The 20,458-nt window shown below is 41.0% G+C and overlaps 1 protein-coding gene across 4 annotated transcripts in view; it reads left to right on the top strand.

Moving 5' to 3' along the window:
- The window catches only part of Elmo1 (engulfment and cell motility 1), a 529,323-nt gene that overhangs the window by 394,315 nt on the left and 114,550 nt on the right, over positions 1-20,458 (top strand). The window contains exon 1 of one of the 4 annotated variants that reach the window (XM_032885163.1): positions 5,701-6,139. The exons of the other annotated variants lie outside the window; for them this stretch is intronic. The gene's annotated coding sequence lies outside the window, so the exon portion shown is untranslated. Of the gene's footprint in view, positions 1-5,700; positions 6,140-20,458 lie in introns of those variants that run through there. 4 annotated transcript variants of the gene reach the window in all.

The raw sequence follows: 20,458 nt of genomic DNA, 5'->3' as shown, positions 1-20,458 counted from the left end.
ATCTGAAGCAGAAAGGCAGAGGAAGCGATAGTCTCTAGTGTTTAAACATTTGATGGAAGAGTAAGCCAAAATGCAATCTCTAACATGTTGGATAAGAGTAGTCTTCAGAATGAGAATATCAAAAACTCGTGTTTTCTTCCTCAAAAGATGGAATTACTTCCATGGGAAATTGATGTTTCAGGGTTAGGAAAGGTGGACTCCAACAAAGGCCTGAAAACTGGTGTGTAGTGAGAGCCCCAAAGTCCCCTTTTCACAATGGCACAAAAGCTGTTTGCATTTTGCACTACTGATAGAGTATCTTCCTGTTGACCCAGTAGGCTTTTGACACCATATTGCCAGGGACACACTTGGCAACATTGAACTGAGAATGTGGGCATTTTCATTTCCTCCTTTTGGCATGATTCTCTCCAGCATTCAATTCTGGAACACATTTTCCTAGCATATTTGGAAAACTTGAATTGGCAAGATGCTGAGATCTGAATTTTTCCAGCTTTCCTTTCTAAGATACTTGGGATTGTTAAAAATGTGTCACATGAGGCAGGCCTTCCCTTCCTCTTTCCCAAGGTCTTCAGGTAAGTCCATTCTATTTTGTCAAGTCTGCCATGCTCCAAATGTCCCTCAACTGTATCCTAACCCTGTGAGTGAAAGTCACCTGTCATTTTGGAAAAGGAAGAAGGACAGTGCAGGTTTTAAAATGGGTTTGTATTTTGTGGATATATTTTTTCACAGCATTTGTAGAATTTCCCTACACTTTAGGCATTTTTGAGGGAAATATCACCATAGCAAAGTCTGAGGAGATATCACCAGGTTAAAGCATTATTTTACATAACTTAGCTTTAGATTCTGTGAGAGTGAGCCTGCTCTAGTGGCTTGCTCTGGAATACTGAGGCCATGGGATGCTATCTCTTCAGACAGATTTCTGAATCTTTTTCATGACAGTCCCCTATCATTAGACAATGGATGAAATCAAGGTACTTAAGAATACTGAACATCACTGTCTCCATTTGTAAATGAAGACTATGATACTAGCTTGTGGAAAACATGCACACGTATGTGCTGATAGTTCTGTGCACCTAGGGATGTCTAGCCCTGTCACAAAGAGCTTTCTAGCTTGGGACCTAAAGACATGGTGACAGAGTATTAGGTTGTATATGTTTTATTTATGATTGTCTTTCCATGTAATTGAAAAGCCAGGTAGCTATCCATGTGTGGAATAATTCTCTGGGCAGTTACTAATCTTGTTCCCTCGAGGTAAAAAGTTATTCTGATGTGTTTACTTAACAATTTGCATGTATGTTCTGTATTTAAAATATATAATCAAAGATGATTGTACTACTCAACCCCAATGACTGGCCAACTGTATTACCCATGTCTGTGGAATGAGATAACTAAGTGAAACAAGCCAGTGATAACTATTTGGGCAATTAACATCCTGCCCACATATCTTTATAAACATGGTTTAGCCTAGGCTTGAGTCAGCTTGGTTCTGTTTTAGAAGTGAAGTGTGTGTGTGTGTGCATGCATGCGTACGTGTGTGCAATGTATATGCGTGTAAAATGGGGTGTCTTAAGAAGACAAATATGTGGGTGAAAATGAACTTATTGAAATGTACATTATTTGTTTGGAATTTCATTAGAGCTCAACTTTTCCTCAAGACTGTGTAGAGGGAACTAGCCACTCAAAGAAAGAGCCATGCAGCAGAGCTGTATTTTGAACTGTGAGGTCATCACTGTCACATTCATTGTAGTGATTCACATGTGTCTTGATGAAGTAGACACTGAAGGAAGAGAAGCAACATGTTTGGGACAGAGAGTTTGAAAACAGATGGGCTGACTATTATTACTGTTACTTCTTTGTGATGGAAAGAATTATCATTTTTCATCTTTTAATGTGTATTGTAACATGTACCAGGCTTTTTGTAAATTTGAATATTACTTTAGAAAGCATTCTTTAGCAATTGCAGTAGTTTTGAGGGAAAAAGAAAGAACAGTTTGTCTCCCAACAGAACTTTTTTAGTTTGTAAAGTTTAAAAGCATTACAAAAAATATTAAAATATTAAAATATTGTCAGATTTGATGCAGTATATATGTCATGGTTGGGAAAGAAATCAGACTTAGAATCGATGCCTGAGAAGATGCAGGACTAGGGATCTGGCAATGCTGACCTAGAGTAGAGCAAAGAGCACAGGCTCAGTGTGTGGCTCCAGTGGAAAGAGACATCTTCCTACTGATGACGATACCCAGGCACTCCAATTCTGATGTGTAGTGGCAGTTCTAAAAGTTTGTGTGTGCCCTTCTCATCCCACAACTTAGTGAGGAAGATGAAGAGCAAAGTGCCTTAAAAGAGCAACCAACCTGTGCTCTACGGAGCAGTACTACAGGACAGGACTCCACAGGAAGTCATGGATGTGCCCTAGGGGACTGTGTCTTAGGAAGGGCCTCTTTGGAAATATCAGTGAAACTGACTGTTCTCTAAACTAGATCCATGAGTAGGTAAGTTTGTAAGCATGCTCACCTTGCTAGCATTGAATACACAAATAAGGGCAAGTGAATGCAGCTGAAGCTTTTTAGAAATAGTAGCTGCCTAACTTTGCATTTTGACTTAGTTTTAGGGTGAAGATGTAACTGACTGCTCTACCTTTAGGGTTAATGTGTTTCTGCATTAAAAGTGGATGTTTGCATGTTTTCAACAAGGTAGGAGGCTAAGAGTAGGTCAGTGTCCTTAGAGTAGAGCAATCAGCAAAGCTGATTCCTAGAAAAGCTGTACTGTCCACGGCCCCCTGAAATCTAAAGAGGCCTCCCATGCTTCTTCATGAGCCTGTTCACCAGAGCAGCTCCTGAACACCCTAGGATGCTGGATACTCACCTCAGCTAACTTTATGACTTATGATGCAATAGGAATTTGCACTCTCTAAGATAAAGTTGACCTTATTTTTTTTTTAAGAGTGGGTCTTTGGAGATGGCCTGAAATAGTGAGACACATACATCAATTTTCAAAAATAATGCCCTTTTGCATAATATACACTGAAAATTAATCAGAGGCTCATCAGTTTCTCTGTGCAAGCATGTCTGTAGTAATCATCAAGTTGAGTTTCTAAGAATCCTCTAGAGTTCTTGAGAACCTGGTTTAGAAGAGACAGTGAAACCCAAAATCTGCATTTTAATAAGGACTTTCATACAGATGGTTGACATGAAGCACACCTGGAAAAACTGAAACCAGAGTCCTTTAGTTCAAATAACAGCTCTACCTCTTAATGTTTTTGGAACTGTGGTCAAATTATTTAATGGTTTTAGACCTCAGTTCATCTATCTACATAATAAGGATAGTGCTATTTCTCAGGCTTTCAGTAAGGACTACACCTTGTTAATCAAGGTGAAACGCTTAAGACGTTTCCCAGAGTGACTGTTAAGCTTAGTCCTGCTTATCCGACCAAGCCAACAAATTAAGAATATCCTGGAATAGATTTCAATCATATTGATATTCTGTTGGAATACATTGAACTTAACTGAGAAATCTACAAAGTTGATACTTTGGTGAGTAAGATGTCATTTAATGGAGTACCATAACTATTAATGTTTACAGAATAAAACCCAACCTTCCACCTGGTGTCTAAGACTCCATTTGCCTCACCTCATACCATCCTCCCCACCCTCACTGCATCTAGTCTCCTGTGCATTCCTCCAACTTTCCCAGATGCCAAGCTCCCAGCACAAGCCCTGTGTGGGTGTGTTCCTTATATCAGTTCATTAGCTTTGATTCTTTGGTGCTCTGTATACTGGCTCAGATCGCACTGCTTCTAAGATATGCTTCCTGACCTCAATAGGTCAGACCCACTTTCTGTGCTCACTGCACATATAGCTCAGATCTCTCCTGCACACCCACAGGTACACTTTATTATGTTAGTTGTCTGTACTCAAGGCTGCGAGATGAGGGCAGAGGCTCTGTGTCACTTAGTTGTGTCACTAGCTTAAATTCTTGACACAATGAACAGCTGCTGAAAAATACTTAATTTTGTTTGATGGAGGATCTGGGTGGAATGGCATGTTTCTGCATAAAACAAACTGGATACTTGGATGTTTTCAACAAGGTGAGAGGGTAAGAGTGGGCCAGTGGCCTTAGACTATCAGAATCAGGAAGGCTGATTACAAGAAAAGCTGTACTGTCCAGAGGCCCAGAAATTTGAAAACAGTGGAGAAAATTGCAGGTTGTGGATCTTCTCAGTGAGGATTCCTTCCCAAATTCACAGTGACATAAAGAGACAAAGTAGAACATCAGGGTCTATAGTCTTCAAGGAGCAAATCTAATGTGATCATAGGGCAGAACGTAACAGCATGGAGTGGAAGGTGTGGGATTTGAGCCCATAGTCACTCACTTTAAGAATAAAGGGAGCTCAGAACTGCTGTTCTTTAGGAATAGAGGATGTTGTACTAAGCATGTAAGTCACCTTGCTGCCAGAGCCAGAGCCAATGAGCCTTCTCAATCTCAGCCCTGTCAAAAGCATGCTTCGTGTAATTCCCACAAAGACACCATACTTGCAAAGACCTTTGTGGAACAGTTTGCCTTGAGGAGATGGTGACACTGATAGTGACAGCAGATCCGCTTAGACCTTAGCTTGTTTTTTCACGATGTCATGTTTTATATATGTAAACATGTATGTCAGAGCTTAGCTTTTTTCATGTTTATCATTTTCTCTATATGTAGGCATGTATGTGAGAGATGGATGTCTTGGATTCCCCTCCCTAAGGAATCTGATAGTGCCATTCATGCAGCCATTCGTTGCTCAGTGGTGGCCCCTGCTGCTAAGGAGACAGACAGCAGCACATACAGTGTCCGACATTAATTCTGATCATGCCCTGCATGCAACCAGGAGAATTTAAAGCAAGCAGGAGGGGAAGAGGTGGGAGAGATGAAAATGTGCTGAGAAAACTAAGGGATTTCTCTCATGTCTGAGGTGCTTTGATGAAATTCTAATGCAGGAAAGAGCTTAACTAAAGACTCTGTGTTTGCAAAATCCTCCTGATTTGGCCATTTCAATATGTAAAGGCTTGCTAGAAACCAAGAAAATGCTTTGTGAGAGACACCAGTGCAAACTTTTCTTTGGGGTTTTCCAGGGCTATTGTGTAATGATTTAAAGGTACCCACCCATCTGCTAGGTCAGAAGTTTCTATGGATTTGAATTAGGAGTGCAGGCTGTTTAGGTTCATCTGCATCCTTAGTTGGAATCAGAGTGTGGATCCTCTCGTGGGACCTCTGCTAGGATGAATGCTCCTCTCCCCCATCTCTGTGTGTTTCTGGGTGTGTGAGCATCCCTTAAGCACATGCTGTATTTTACAAAGCAAGCGTTTACGTAGCATTTGTGTCTAGAAACTGTAGTGGAGAGAAGGTGGAAGTGTGCATTACAATCAAATAAAAGTAGAGGGGGGCAGAGATGAGATTGTAGTTGATTATGGGTCTGGCAGCAGATGTTCTACACGAATCCAACTCGCTGCAGCCAGTCTGTTTCCATGGCAACAGAATCAGTAATTATTGAGCCCTGGCACTCCCCCCACCCTCCTTCCTACCAAGGTGGAGGCTGATGAATGTGAACTCTCCCTCTCTCCTTCTTGTTCCTCTTCTTTCCCTCGCTTTCTGCAGTCCTTCATAGGAGAAAGTAGAGGTATCAACGAGAACTAAGAGAGGGAGCTATTTGTGTCCTGACAGCAACTGTGAGAAATTAAATTGCAAGTAATCTCTTTCCCTGCGATACTATCAGATCAGAGAAAAGCTCTTCCCAGAAAAGCCGATGATCTCTGAAGATGCTAAATAAATGAGCAGGAGTTTCCCTGAAATGGAAGCTCCCTTTGATTGGCTGATCTTTCCACAACTCCTGCCAATCGGAGCACCCCTGGGCTTCAGCTCCATAAACATAAGCAAAGCTACATGCTTATTCTTCTGGACTTGGAGCGTATTCCATTCGAAGGTGTGCAGCGGGTCTCTGTTCACATGGCTCAACTGGAAACCTGTTTCTTGAACAAGCTTACTGGGGAGCCATCTGGTCTTCCAGCACACTGTCCTGCTGGGGCACGACTCTAAGTCATATTTGTGGCAGCAGCTTAGAAGCAGTATATGTCGTTGGAGACGATGGACTTACGGAAGCTTGGTGAGTAAATCTTTGTCTTACACATCTGTGCACTGGTATTAGCAGGCTGAGATAGAATGTAGCTTTGTTCTATTGTCTGCCGAGAAAGCCGAATTGGAAGGAACACATGGAAGGCACCCATGCAAAGGTTCCCATGATATGGGAGACTATTTCAAAAGGCTTCTTGCTTTGTCTGATTCTAGTCAGATTTGTAGTTGATTGTAAATTATATTCGGATGTTGGCAATCTAGTTAGGATTAGTGTGAGGAGTGGAGTTGTGTCCTGTCTGCCTGGGTATTGATGCATTTCAAAGAAAATGTGTTTAAAACCACATTAGTAAGAATTAACCCTGTGGAGTGATAAAAAGGAAGGCACAGCATGGGTACAGGGCTTGAAGCTGCCAGGTTGTATAGCTGACATTTGCATTGAGAAGAGAGATGTTATTAGAATGATCTGTCACTCTTCAGAACCCTGGCCATAGAAGGAAGCACCTCTTCTCCATGTACTGCTGTTCTCAATTCCAGAAATGTGCAACCGGGCTAGGTCATGTCCTTGCCCTTTTTCAGGAACCAATGTCCAAACTGAAATGTGCTTTTTCAAATCAATTTCAGAGATGAGTTGAGATGCGGGCAGGAAGATTTTAGCAGCCAGACAGCATGTGTGAAAGGGCTCTGTGTTACATCTCTCCAACCTTGGAAACCCAGGGGGTTTGCAAAGTTACACTTAAGCACTGGCTCTGTACCAGAGCTGGAATGCTTTGTGCTATTGCACTGCTCCTTGGGATTTAATTTTCTGATACTAAAATTTGCCATGTTCAGTAGTCACAGACAGGCAGGAGAAGAGTACTGTGAATGAGCAGTGACGATCAGCACAGGGAGAGGAAAGGTCACTGCCCTTGGAGACCTCCTAGCCGCAAACTTAAAAATACACATGTCAGGAGGAAGCCTGGGCACAGTGCAGAATTCCACAGGAGCTATGATCTTGGCAAATGTGAGAGAGAAGGGTTGTCTTCTGCTTGGATGCAGAGAGCAGGGCTGAACTTGAGTTTCTATCTCTGATGTTTGATGCTTCGTGACTGTTGCTTTTTATAAGAATGTGATTTCCAATCTTATGTCAGCAAAGTGCTGTAGCACCTTTAGAATCTTTTATGGATAAAGCATTATCAATGCATTTATTAAGAAAATCATTTGCAATAGTGGTACATGGGAATGCATTGATTAGAACCTTTAAAATAATGTCCTTTTGCTTGAAGAGTGTTGTGACTCTTTACATGGAGGTAAAAATTAAAAATTGCTGGGTCCAAAGTGGGAATCTGTGATAGACTGATAAAGATACAAAGGAACCAGGAAGGCTCTGCTTGTCTGAGACTTGGGAGAGGGCACTGGATTGAACAGATCTTCTGCCATGTTCATTGGAGAAACAGGGTCAGCGAGGATTTCCTGACTGTGGCTGACAGTGTACTGAGGATCTGGCCATCACGCAGAACAATGACATGTTTCTTAGCTGACATCCTCTCTAGGCATACAGGATGGCCTCGGATCCTGAGGCTGCATATGGTCAGATGCATTGAGTCTCCCATGTGATTAGAGGTGCATTTCTGTGTGAGTTAACTCACCCTGAAGCTTCTTCCTCTGGTGCCTACTTCAGTGCAGGAACAGGTTTGAGGAAGGCTTGTTTCTCGTGGATCAGTGTAGGAACAGTAGGGTAATTCTCCTCCACCTTTCCCCCTGCTCTATCCCAGTAGTATCACTTTACATGGGTGGGGGAGTGCTGGCACCTGTTGGCAAGAACGAGAAGAAAGCAGCCTTTTATGGAAGAAGTAAAAACTGTTTCGAGAAATTCTAAAAGTGTAGCTCACAAACTATTTTTGGATCCTGGAACTCTTTCAGAAAGCTATAGCCTCCTACCTGCCCCCAAGAAAATATATTTTGCATAATTTTTCTCACACTTTGATAACAAGTTATTTCTGGGGAGAAGGAGATGCCTGTCCTGGGGAATAGCAAAGGATTTTTATACGTAAAGTCCTCATCAACATTTTTCTTTTTCCGGTGTGAGCACTAACTATTACTACATCTCCATCTCCGTCAACCCCACCAGTGTTAGCAGTGAGGCTGACTTCTGAATGAGGTTCTCAATACAGTCAGTCACAGCTGAAATTAAATGTCTTGAGGCTAGAGCTGCAAGCTCAGTGGTAGAGGACCTGCCTAGTGTGCATGAGGCCCTGGATCCAATGGGTGCAATGGTCTTCTGTCTCCTGAGCTCGGAGAGTTGTTGACAAAGCAGAGTTGTGGGATTGGTGCTGCACCTGTCCCTTCTGTGTTAGGGTGGAGACTGTGTCTGGTGACTACTCTGTTCACCCTTGAAGGAGGATGCTGCTCTCCATTGCTTCTTCCTGCCCTTCATAAACTATAGAGTATTGGAAAGATAAAGGAATAGATAAAAATGTGATACATTTAGTTAATATTTTGCAGAGCACAAAGTTTCACAGTAGAAATGTAAAAGGATATGGCTATGTTAAATCTCATTCCTGAAATTAAGTATTGAGATTTTGAACAATTCTTCACTTTTCCCATCAATTGTAATAAAATTGATCACAACATGCCTTTGATTGTCACTATGTGCCCAGTACAATTATGTCCTTCAGAAATGGAAGAACAATGGGATCCCCACACTATCCCTATTTTAGTATATTTTATTAATTCTTTGAGAATTTCATACAATGTATTTTCATCATATTTGCCCCCAACTTCTCCCTCTCACTTCTCCCAGATCCACCCATGACCTCTTTAATCTCTCCCAACTTTGTATCCTCTTTGTATTTTGTAATAATCCACTGAATCCAGCTTGTGCTGTACACATACTCATGAGTGTGCAGCATGGTTGACTTACTAGGGGCTGCATCCTTAAAAAAACTGACTCTCTGACCCTAAATGCCCTCAACTGTCTATAGCTCATCAGTACAGGATTGGGGCTCATAAGCCTCTCCCCAACCATGGTAGAATGGGTTGCTCTTGTTTAGGTTCTGTGCAGGCTGCCAGGGCTGCTGTGAGGCCAGAAGTACAGGCCATGGTGTCCTGGCATGTCTACAAGAGATTGCTTCACTCTGCTCTTCTCTGATCTCTGGCTTTTACAGTCTTTTTGTTCCTTCTTCTTCAATGTCCTTGATCATTAGTTGGGGAGGGTTTCAGATGTAGAAATGTGCTATTTGTAGATTAGTGTTCCACTGACAGATAGGCACATGACTTAAATCAGCTGTGAATTTCCTCACTAACTGTTGTCCATTGCATAAAGAAACTTCTCTGATGAGAACTGAGAGTCACAGTAACATAGGGGAATAAACAGACAAAGTAACAAGGAGTTTGATATATGTCCATTTAGCAAAATCTCACTCTTAGTAATCTCACTCCAGGGGCTTACCTGAACTTTGAAGTGTCGGGGGAACAGATACAGTCTCACTTTCTCTGTGAACCAGGGCTGGCCTAGAGCTCTCAGAGATCCATCTTCCTTTGACTTCTGGGTATTGGAATTACTGGTGTATGCCACCATTCCCAGCCTGGGTTATTTTTAATGCCTGTTTTGTAGATGAAAATATTGAGTTTTACTGGGCTGCTGGGAAGAAGCTTCAAGGTCCCAGTGTTGTCCATAGCCAGCTAGTGTATCCCAGGAATGCCTTGCGGTGACCAGAGCAATTGTAAGAATGGAGCAGGAAGCCTGGGGCTAGGCTTGTCCTATGTTTGAGCTCTGAAGCTTTCTGAAGATCCATGAGTAAAAGCAATGGGCCCAATTTAAAAATCACACACACACACACACACACACACACACACACACACACACACACACACACCTTGATGAAGCAACCAAGGCCCCATAGAAGAATAGTCTTGGAAATCATTTGATAAAATTGTTTTCAAAACATATTCCACAGAGTTTTAGGGAGAGCTGATGCATGCTTGCTTGCTTATTGTAGAGCTCATGGGGCAGATGGATCCTCCTCTCCCACAACCATCAAGCATCTCCATTTCTGCTTTATACACTAACATCCACAATAGAAATGCATTAATAAAAAAAAATGAAAGAGAAAAGACCAGTACCGTGAGGAAGCTTGCAATGCTAAGCAGGATGAAAATCCATCACATAAGAGAACATGTGTGGTCTATTCTACCTTCTTCTATCCAGTCATTCCTACCACTTATATCAGGTTGGGGCTTTAGCTCAGTGGTAGAGCGCTTGCCTAGGAAGCGCAAGGCCCTGGGTTTGGTTCCCAGCTCCAGAAAAAAAAAAAGAGAGAGAGAGAGAGAGAGAGAGACTCTGCCTACCACTTATATCCATACGTAGCCTGAGTTGCCTCCCCAAGACCCACATAGCATCAACACCTGAATTAGAGGATTAAGATTTTTTTTTTTTTTTTTTTTTTTTTTTGGTTCTTTTTTTTTGGGGACCCCAACCCAGGGCCTTTGCACTTCTAGGCAAGCGGCGCTCTACCACTGAGCTAAATCCCCAACCCCAAGGATTAAGATTTTAATACAGGAACTTTGGTAAACACATTCAAACACTAGCATTTCTTGATTCAGGATAGAATGTGGATTTAATTTCAATTATATGCAAACCATCCTCAAGAAGGTAACTCCATGGCAAACAGATAATTCTTTACAAAGGTGAGTACAAATGAAGACCAAGAGCAGTTTAATTGCAATTATCTTTTTTAATTCCTCAGTTTGTTTAGCTGGAAAGTATTGACTTTATTGACTTGGTCTTAAATTCTAACCTTCAACACCAGATACTTCCTAGGTCTCTATCTCCTTATAAAAGATACTTTAAATGTAAAAGTAACCTTGAGTGGTCAAACTCTCTACTACTAAAGTAAAATTATACTTATAAGGTTTCTTAACCTAGTCAAAACCCCTTGAAAATGTCCCAGATGGATGGTTTCAGCCAAATCTGGTGACAGGAAGAATAGAGCTTACTCTAAGTTCTGTCCTCTCCCACCTCCCTGAAATAAGGAGCATCATTCACAGTTATACAAAAAAGGACAGAATTCATATAGTGCAATATCTGAAGCTCAGGGAACCATTCTGATCCAAAAGTCTCCATCTCTTGCATGTAGCACAGAATCTCTGTGGAGATTCTCCATGTCTAGTGTGCTTCAACATTAACAGGTATTTGTTGAAATGAATTGTATGTGTTCCTTATGACTTCTTTATCACTATGGCTTGACTGGACTTTCTTCCCTGAGGCAGCACTGGAAGGCTAGGTAAAGAAAACTTTAGGGTTGACCCTAACTGCAGAATGAGTCACTTTGCATCTCTGCTGCTATTCGACCAAGCGAAGGGCTAAAATAATGGAAGAAAGTGGCTTGGGACGTAAGTGAGTGCAGAGGCACTGAGACACAGCTGTCTATTACACACATAAGATTAGTGTTACAACACTAATCTCAGGATTACTACAGTGTCTGAAGTCAGCTTATTTGCTGCTTTGTCTTGAGCAATCTGAAAGAGTCCAGAATCCATGCCTAGACCAGTTCTTACAGCACAAATGTATAATTGAGGCCTCAGGTTATGCCTCGATCATTAGCCAACTTTCGCAAGTGACTTGATATATCTTCATCAGCATCTTTACGTGGGTAAGGGCAAGTTTAGACCTCATGATGTATATGCAAAATAGGTGTCGAATTTTCTGAATGTTCTGCACCTGTGTTCCAGTGATTCTAGCCATCTTTTTCAGCGTACCTAGCTAGAGCCTTGGATCCCTTCTTAGTGTAGAACCATGCCAGCTGCAGCTGAAATCAGAACTGGCTAATAGCTGAAGTAGATTTTTAACCCCTGTCCTCTTTTTTCTACTCTAATGCCTTGGTCAAGACTTTGCCATGGAGCACAGGGAATTTTCATCAGTGCCGGGCTTCAGAGATAAGGTGAAGCCCTATCTCTTGCTCATCCCCTTGCTCAGCTGCTCTGGAAAGGTACTGCAATCTGACAGGGAGGGCTGTAGGCTGGCACTTTGGGAGCTCACTTTTCTTTGCCTTTGAGCTGTAAGTGATGAGAGACCTGTCAAGGAAAACGGTTCGCTGGCATCATTCCCAGACCTAGAAGCATAATGAAATAAAGTTTCATTCTGACTCAGTTGGAATTCTTGCTGCTGAACATTGAAGATAGCATCTGGAGTATTTCTACCATCCACTCTCCTGGTGGGAAAGAAGCACTCATTAGTTAATGGAACTTGAACCTTCTTACTGGCAGGCCAAGCCAAAGGCCCTTGGAGCAACTCATTTCAAACCAGAGTCACCCAGGCCACACCCCAACATATATAGTAGAGCCTACCCTGTCCTGTAGACCAACCACTTGAAATGCGTATTTCAGAGGTTTTACCATGAACAGAGAAAGAGGTATCAAAATGGTTCTGAAATTCAGCCACACTGCTCGTGTTCTCTAGGTCAAGACAACCAGTGCCAAGGACTCTGCACTTGAGAGTTGAAATCAAGGCATAAGAATGTTGTCATTTTTATTCCCTTGGGCCTTGTTGTGACATCTCTGCAAAGGCCAGACCTAAAAAAGCATCTTCAGGAACATCTTCTGCCTTCTCTAAAATGTCCTGAGAACTGTGTAGATAGGCTTTGTAAATTTTCTGGAACCTTGAGTTCCTTGCTTGTAAAAATGGAAGCAAAGGCATAGTTCTCATGGAGAACAATAAAATTAAAGAAGAATAATGTCCGTGTGAGTATTGCTCTGCAGTTGTGTGTGGGCTGCATTAGGTCAAGCAGGGGTGATTACATTCACACTCAGGTCAAAGCTGCCAATTTGTTCATACCTCGTTGCAGAAAGCTGCTTTTGTTGTCAAAGACTCTTTGTTCTTAGATCATTTTTGTACATCCAGATAGAAGCCCTCTTCTCGAAATAGCAATGGAGGCCACCCAGACAGAGATGGAATAATACTTATAGATAAGAGGGTAGAGGCAAATTGGAGTTTAGCCATCAGAAAAAAGTTAGGTTCTTCTGCCATTGCCTCCCTAATCTGTAATTTTTTTGCTCATGTTGCTACTATACTGATACTTCTATAGCTGACATACACACATGTTTAGAGAGTGGCACAGGCCACATGTCTTGTAGATTATAATGTAAGATATTATATAATATTTATTTCCCCCCAAATCCCCTGTCTTCTAACAACTGGGCCTTGCCTATTGCAGCAGAATTATTAGAACTCTGTGGAGCTAAAACAAGTGACAGCTCATGGCTGATGATGTTTTCTTCCCTGACTTTGGAAGCCAGTCAAGATCAAACAGGCTTGTGCTCCTGGGAATATGCTAAGTGGCATTTCAAGACGCTATGACCTGCAGTAACTAATATATGGTTTTTACATTTGTAAGTCAGCATGTTCTTGGTCTGCAGAAAGACTGTAAATCTATCTGATAGCCTAGCCTTGGCCATCCTGCCCTACCTGCACCCTTCTTCTTGAAGACAGAGTCAGGTTTTGGAAATGCACACCTTCAGTTATTCTGTGAGCAGGTTCCTAGCCTCTTCCCTCTTACTTTATTCCCTACCTCATCTACTACATATAGCCCACCCCTGATTTATGTTTATGTCAGGAGAGGAGAAGGAGTGATATCAAACTGTTATCATGTTTCTTTATCTCTTTAATCCATAAAGTGCTAGACCTTAAGGAAGCCCGAGCTGAGAGAGGACATGCAGACAAGCGGAGTATACTTGGGCCCACTGGGCCTGTGGGCAGGAAGGGGAGGGTATTATCATATTACAGGGAAGGAAGAGTGCCCCAGAGAAATTAATGGCATGCCCTGTCAGTGGGAGCAAAGTTTGCATTTTCTTATTCTCTTAGTTTATTCACCAACGGCCTTTGCTTAATATCAACCACTGAGGTATTATAACCTCAGGATTAGAGGTTGTGAATACCTGTGGATTATACTACCTACCTATCAAGATGGTATAATTTAATTTTTTTTCAAACAATCAATGTTTTAGGTTTCTCAGAATATGGAGAAAAAAAGTCCAACAATTCATATTTGCTTATATATTCACTAAGGTATTTTCTTCTTCATTCATTTCCATGTCACTTAAGTAATAGGGAAACAGTACTACTTAAATGAAATAGTGCACTGGTAAGAGTTAGTTAGAAACCAACTTAAAAGTGATAGATGAACAAGCTGGCCAATAGCTTCCCTTGCCTCTGCCTTCCCTTCCAAATAACTAAGAAATTAAACTATGAAAGTAAACTCAAGGCATCCTACTAGACTAGTTTTACATAGTAAAAGTTTTACATAGTTTTACATGATAAAGCCTGGATGAACTCAAAGCTCTCCACTATACCAAAGTTGGCTGAACTGTCAGAATTGTTCATGAAAAACTGTCTTGAGAGAAAGTTTATAGCCATGATGATCTAGAACTGTTGTGATTCCATATCACCTAGAAAAAAAAAAGTGTAAACAATTGGCATGAAAACCTCCTGTTCCAAAGTGTGAGCATTGCAACTAAATGAACAGCAAGTTCACCAACTGTTGGTGGCCTTTGTCTCTCTCATACCTGGTATAATTGTCCTTTAGAAGTCTAATCCCTGTCACGTGCTTCAAGGCTAGACCAATGTCAGAAACATGGCCTGAGGGTAGGCAATTTTTGTTGTCTGCAAGCTAGATATAGGGCATGGCAGGCAACAGGATTTTATGAAGAGGAAATATGACTACATTGAAAGAAGTAAGCCCTAGGATGAAAAGACCCCATTTGTCTTTCCCCAGAGTTTTAGAAGCAATGCTAAAAGGCACAATATCTCCTGAAAATGCGGGAAGAGACACATAAGAGCTTTGGCTTCATTTATTCTCTGTCCAATAAACAGACTGATCTTCACATCCACCTAGGTCCTAGTTCCAGGCTTTAGCTTCAGAGGCAAAGTCAACAGCTGCAGCAGTAATCACTTAGTCGGTCATTACTATTGGGACTTTTACATTAAAAAGAAAAGCATTGTTGACCCCATTGAAGGCGGAAAATATTGTTCTAAAATTTCTAGCTGTTTAAAAAGGACTTATTTGTGCTTTTTAAATGAGTGAGTATTATTGAAGACACTCAAATTACATTTAAAAGTGTGACATTGCATTTTCTTCATAAAATGCCAATATTAAAATACACGGAAAATTATATTATTTAAAATGGTTTTAATTTCAGCAAAACATTTTACCATATATATGTATATGTACATATATATGAAATGTTTAGTGTATATTATTAACTTTTCAGAATCTAGAATTGTCTTGGAGATGGTCCTTTGAGCATCCATGGTCAGGGGTGTGATCTTTAATTCCTTACTTGAAGCATGAAGTCCTATGCATTATGAATGACACCAAACCCTGCCCGCGTTGTGTGACTGAATATGTGGAGAAAGGGAGATGAACAGCAGTGTACATCTGTTGCCCAGTTTCTTTTCTGCCTGTGCAATGTGACCAGTCCCCTCCCCTCCTGCCACTGTGACTCCCTGTCATGAGGGACTATAACCTAGACTGCTGAGCCAACACAAGAGCTTCTTTGTTTAAGTTCCTTTTGTTGGGACATTTTGTGACATCAGCAAGAACAGAAGTTAAAACCAAGGGTTACCTTGATTTTTGAGAATAAGAATGTGAGAAGCTATACTATAGAAGGCAGTTTACGCATGGCCTCAGGAGTTCAAGGGCATTCTAATGGACAGGTTCTTGGTTGTTTCTCAAGCAGCAAATCATGGGTCCCATGGCTCTCCGAAAAGCTGTTTTTCTGCTATTTGAGAAGTAGTGATGTGGACATGGAGCCCTCATAGTAGATTATCAAGGAATAGTCTCTTAACTTCTGGGCATACAGAATAGGAAAATTCTTCAATAATTGACTTGTTTACAGACCAGCGTGGAGTCTGAAGTCTGGGGATCTCAGGAGCAGCTTTCTAGGAAGGCGAATCAACTGGCAGAAACCTGTACTGAGGGTTTAGCATCTGAGGAGGTGTTTAAAACCTATTTTGTAATCTGGATGCATGCTACAGGTTACTATGCTAGAGTCCTGACCTTATCATGATGATATTTAGATATTACGTTAAATTGAAATCAAAAGATGGCCTCTCGCTCAGTATAATTGATGTTTCTATACAAAAGACAAGTGTGGCTTTCAAGACCTGAATTCATAGAGGGAAGATAATATGAAGACGTGTAGGGAGAGCACAGCCATCTATACTCTGAGGAGAATGGCCTGGGGTCTCCCCATAACCTCGAGAGGAACCAGTCTTCCTGACACTTTGATCTTAGGGTCCCAGCCTCCAGAGCTCTAAGGATGGTTCCTGTTCCTGTCGTGCAGTCTGCAATCTTTTTATGCTCTCTTAGCACACAGCTACAGTGATCCTGAAAGCATAGTTTCATCAGATGAACTTTCCTAGGTCTCATGACTATGCTGTACTTTGCTTACTGCCCATGAGGATATATTTGTCTTGCTCCCCAGAGACTCTCCAATTCCTAAGTGCAGGGCTCAGGAGAACAGTCAAGATCAAGTCTGAGTTCCTGGGTTTAAATGTGAGTGGCTGTGCTACCTTTACCTGAATGGCCTGATTTGCCAAATCCAAGTTTGGAAGGCACATGGTCAGTTAGTTGCCCTTGCTGCTTTGGGGTCTGACTTGAGGCAGAACCTCACAGCAGGGAGCTCACCTTTTCAGTGCAGTCCAGGAGCCAAAACCAGAAAGCTGTGGAACTCACCTTTGGACTGAGACTTCCACAACACTAACACAATAGAGCAAATCTACTCGCCTGTTAGGATACATAGTTTTAATTATCAACTTGACACAACCCAGAATCACCTAGGAAGATCGTCTCCATAAGGGATTTTCTAGATCAGGCTGGCTTGTCAGCATGTCTGTGCAGAATTTTTTTTACCTTTCAATATGCACTAACATTTTAGTATTTTAATCATTAAAGAGAATTCTTGGAATACATTTTTCTAAAATTATTACATAAAACAGCACCCCTTCAAATGTTGACACAAACGGGAATAAAGAAGTTTTGAAAGTGGGCCTCTCACTTGTGACTTTATTAGAGAAACATATGCAGGGATTTATTCTGGCTGTATTTAAAGCAGTGATTATCACCCTTTGCTGTACACAGCAATCACCTTGAGAAGAGCTAACAAATGAAAATAACAAAAATTGGAAGGGTAATATGGACAGCATGAAGCCCAAATGCTTACAGAGCAAAAGTTATTTTATAAATTTTAAAGCGCAAGCTATTAAGTAAAAAATGAGTCGTTGCTTATAATAGAGCTTCAACATATCAGTGAAAATGGAACTATAAGAGACAAAATATGGCTGTGATGACTTATTAATGATTGCACTATTATGCTACAAATATATAGATTTGTGTGGTTAATAAGTATCAATGAATAGGTATTGAGAGTATGACTCAGTATTCACACAGCTCTTTAAAACAAACATGTGTAACTTATTTGACTAAAGTTAATTTTTTGTCGAGTCAAAGAAGAAAACCAAACAGCTCCTAGAAAGCATTTGGAGAATGTTGACTGAAAATCTCCTATGCCGAAATGTAACACATGCAGCCAATGCTGCCTCCACCTCGTACACGGATATACATAAAGCCACTGGCTTTTAGAAAGAATCAAAAGGTAAACTAAGGTGGAACTCATGTTGGGAAATGTGTAACGGTAAACTACAGGCTACTTGAGAATAAATACTATTTGGGGCAAAACACACATTAAAAGAAGTGTGTGTGTGTGTGTGTGTGTGTGTGTGTGTTGTATATTATGTGTGTGTGTGGTGTATATGTGTTTTTGTCTGGTGTGTATATTGTGCCTGTGTGTGGTGTGTATCTGTATCCATGTGTCTGTGTCTGATGTGTATGTGTGGTGTATGGTGTATGGTGTGGTGTGTGTGTGTGTGTGTGTGTGTGTGTGTGTGTGTGTGTGTGTGTGCAGGCACTCATATGGATATGGGACAGCTCCCAGGTATTGGGTTTCTCCTGCTACCTTGTGGGACCTGGGAATTAAGCTCAGACCATCAAGCCTGCATGCAGGAGCCCCTCCCCACAGAACCATCTCACAGGCACTGAGAGATACCAAGTTTACCAGAGTCATTCCCACTTTGCTGTTTCATGTATGGGTGGGTACTGCTTTACAGAAAATCGGCAGTAGCTTTCAAACTTTTCCAATGTTCTCTGATCTTTGACCTAAGTGAGGAAATTCATCCTAAGAAAACAAAAATGTTGAATATATATTCTGTTACTTAAGACATGAATTTCAGAAAACTAATGCTATGGAATCATGCTAATAATATTGAAATCTGTGGCTAGAAATAAAAGAAATACAATGATGTCATCCAGACACACAACTGTGTAATTATAAACATAAAACTAATTCTGGAAGACTGCATTTTACCTTCTTTCTTGTTTTTTTTTACATACTCCAAATATTAAATAGTAATATAATTTTTTAAAGATTTTATTTTAAACTTTTATGTATAGAGCCCTGCAGTGAGTCTATGCACCGCATGCATGTGATGTCCACAGAACCAAAGAAGGTGTCAGTTCCCCGAGAACTAAGAAACAGCCAATAGTGAGCTGCCTTGTGAGTGCTGGGAATTGAACCCAGGTCCTCTTGAAGAACATCCAGTGCACTAGAACTGCTGAGCCATCTCTCTAGCCCCTAAGTTATATTATTTTTACATCATACTAAAGCAGATGAAGAAATTTAGTATAAAATAATTGGAGAGCTTTACTAGGAGAACAAGACCATACAGGAAGCATGGTGCACAGTATATCAAACTGAGGATGTCACTCCATCTCTTTGTTCCCTAGGTAGTTTATCAGTTTTGTGTTCCCTGCAAGAGTCTGCCAAAAGGCAAGATTTTGGGAAAGATATGAGCTGAGACATTGTCTGCCTCCCAAACCTCAGATCTTTGATAACCACCTTGTTTGCGTTTTGGGTTATCATTAACCCAAGAAGACAACATCTGTTTATTCTCAGACACATGAGCCTGTACCCCAAACACTGCTTGTTATTACCTATGCAAGAACAGTGGTTTCTTTTCCTCCTTTGGTCTGCCCATCCTTTTCTGTGAGTCAGGGGCTCCTGTTCCCAGATGGACAAAGTTTAGCCAATACTCCCCCTAGTGGCCATTTGGGAAATCTCCTGGACTAGCCTACCCCTATAGAGAACTGATAGTGTTTGATCAGGCTCCAACTCCAGATTACTGCTCACAAATGTGTATTCTGTTTTTGTCACCAAATAGTGCAGGTTATGAAATATTCAAGTTGCCATATAATGATCTGGATTGTACAGTGTTTTAGAAGAGAGATGACGAGGAACTCTTGTAAACTAAGGAAGTGTTCGTTTCCTACAGTAAAGTCTTATGAAGACTCTTCTGCTGTGAACCATCAAGTCTGTATCCCTCACAGAAAAGCCACTCAGGCCAGGGCATTGTTTCATTAGTCTCCCTGCACATTTCTAAGCCTATCACCTTGGGTTTTCTAGTTGCCAGCCAGCCAACCCATTTGAAACAACCTGCTGATTTAATCAACATGCTGTGTATCATGTTTTCCAGATGGTTAATGGGTTCCTTAAATAAAACTGGCCCTAATTCTATCTGATGTTTCTATTCTGGTCCCTTTTGTAAAATAATTTGTTTTATGGTCCAAGTTTTCCTTTCTTTATTACTCTATAGTCTTTGGTGATCTCTTCCTACAACTTCTTTATTCAAAGCTGTCAATGGCACATTAATTCAACTCATTGATGTTAATTTGTATATTCAGAGAAGAAGAGACCACTCAAATTAATATCAACATATTGCCCTAGTTGTTTGGCATTATTGTTACTTATTTGTTAATAGTATCATCATCATCATCATCATCATCATCATCATCATCATCATCATCACTCGTGAACTTTAGAGACCAGGTTTGCCAGCATTGAGGGAGGAAGGAAATTATTTTTATGTTTTGGAATCACAGACTGGCAGTTTCTTTCCATTGCAGATTCTGCCTCAGGAAGAGGAATCCTTGTCATGTGAAGCAAGTGTTATCTGGGAATCAGCACATGGATTTAAGTTTTTAGGAATCTTGCTTAAAAACTGGTAGTCTAAGTGATCCACATTACAACAAAGAATTCCAAATCTAAATAGCTGAGCCAACTGTAGATTTAGTCTGATTCCCATTCCACAAATGGTTCCCAGGTATACAGTCAGTTCAAACTGAAGTAACATTAAAATGTACATTGGCAGAATGCCATGGTGCATGACTTCCACAGTAATGAATGGCTGAAAGGAGTCAAGGTAATGTAAGATTTGAATGTTGGTGCACTCTGAAAGGAAGGCGGCCAGAGGGTCTGGAAATTA

Source organism: Rattus rattus, chromosome 14 (genome assembly GCF_011064425.1).
Source record: "Rattus rattus isolate New Zealand chromosome 14, Rrattus_CSIRO_v1, whole genome shotgun sequence".
In the NCBI taxonomy this organism is placed as follows: Eukaryota; Metazoa; Chordata; class Mammalia; order Rodentia; family Muridae; genus Rattus; species Rattus rattus.
This window is presented reverse-complemented; position numbering and strand designations above follow the sequence as displayed.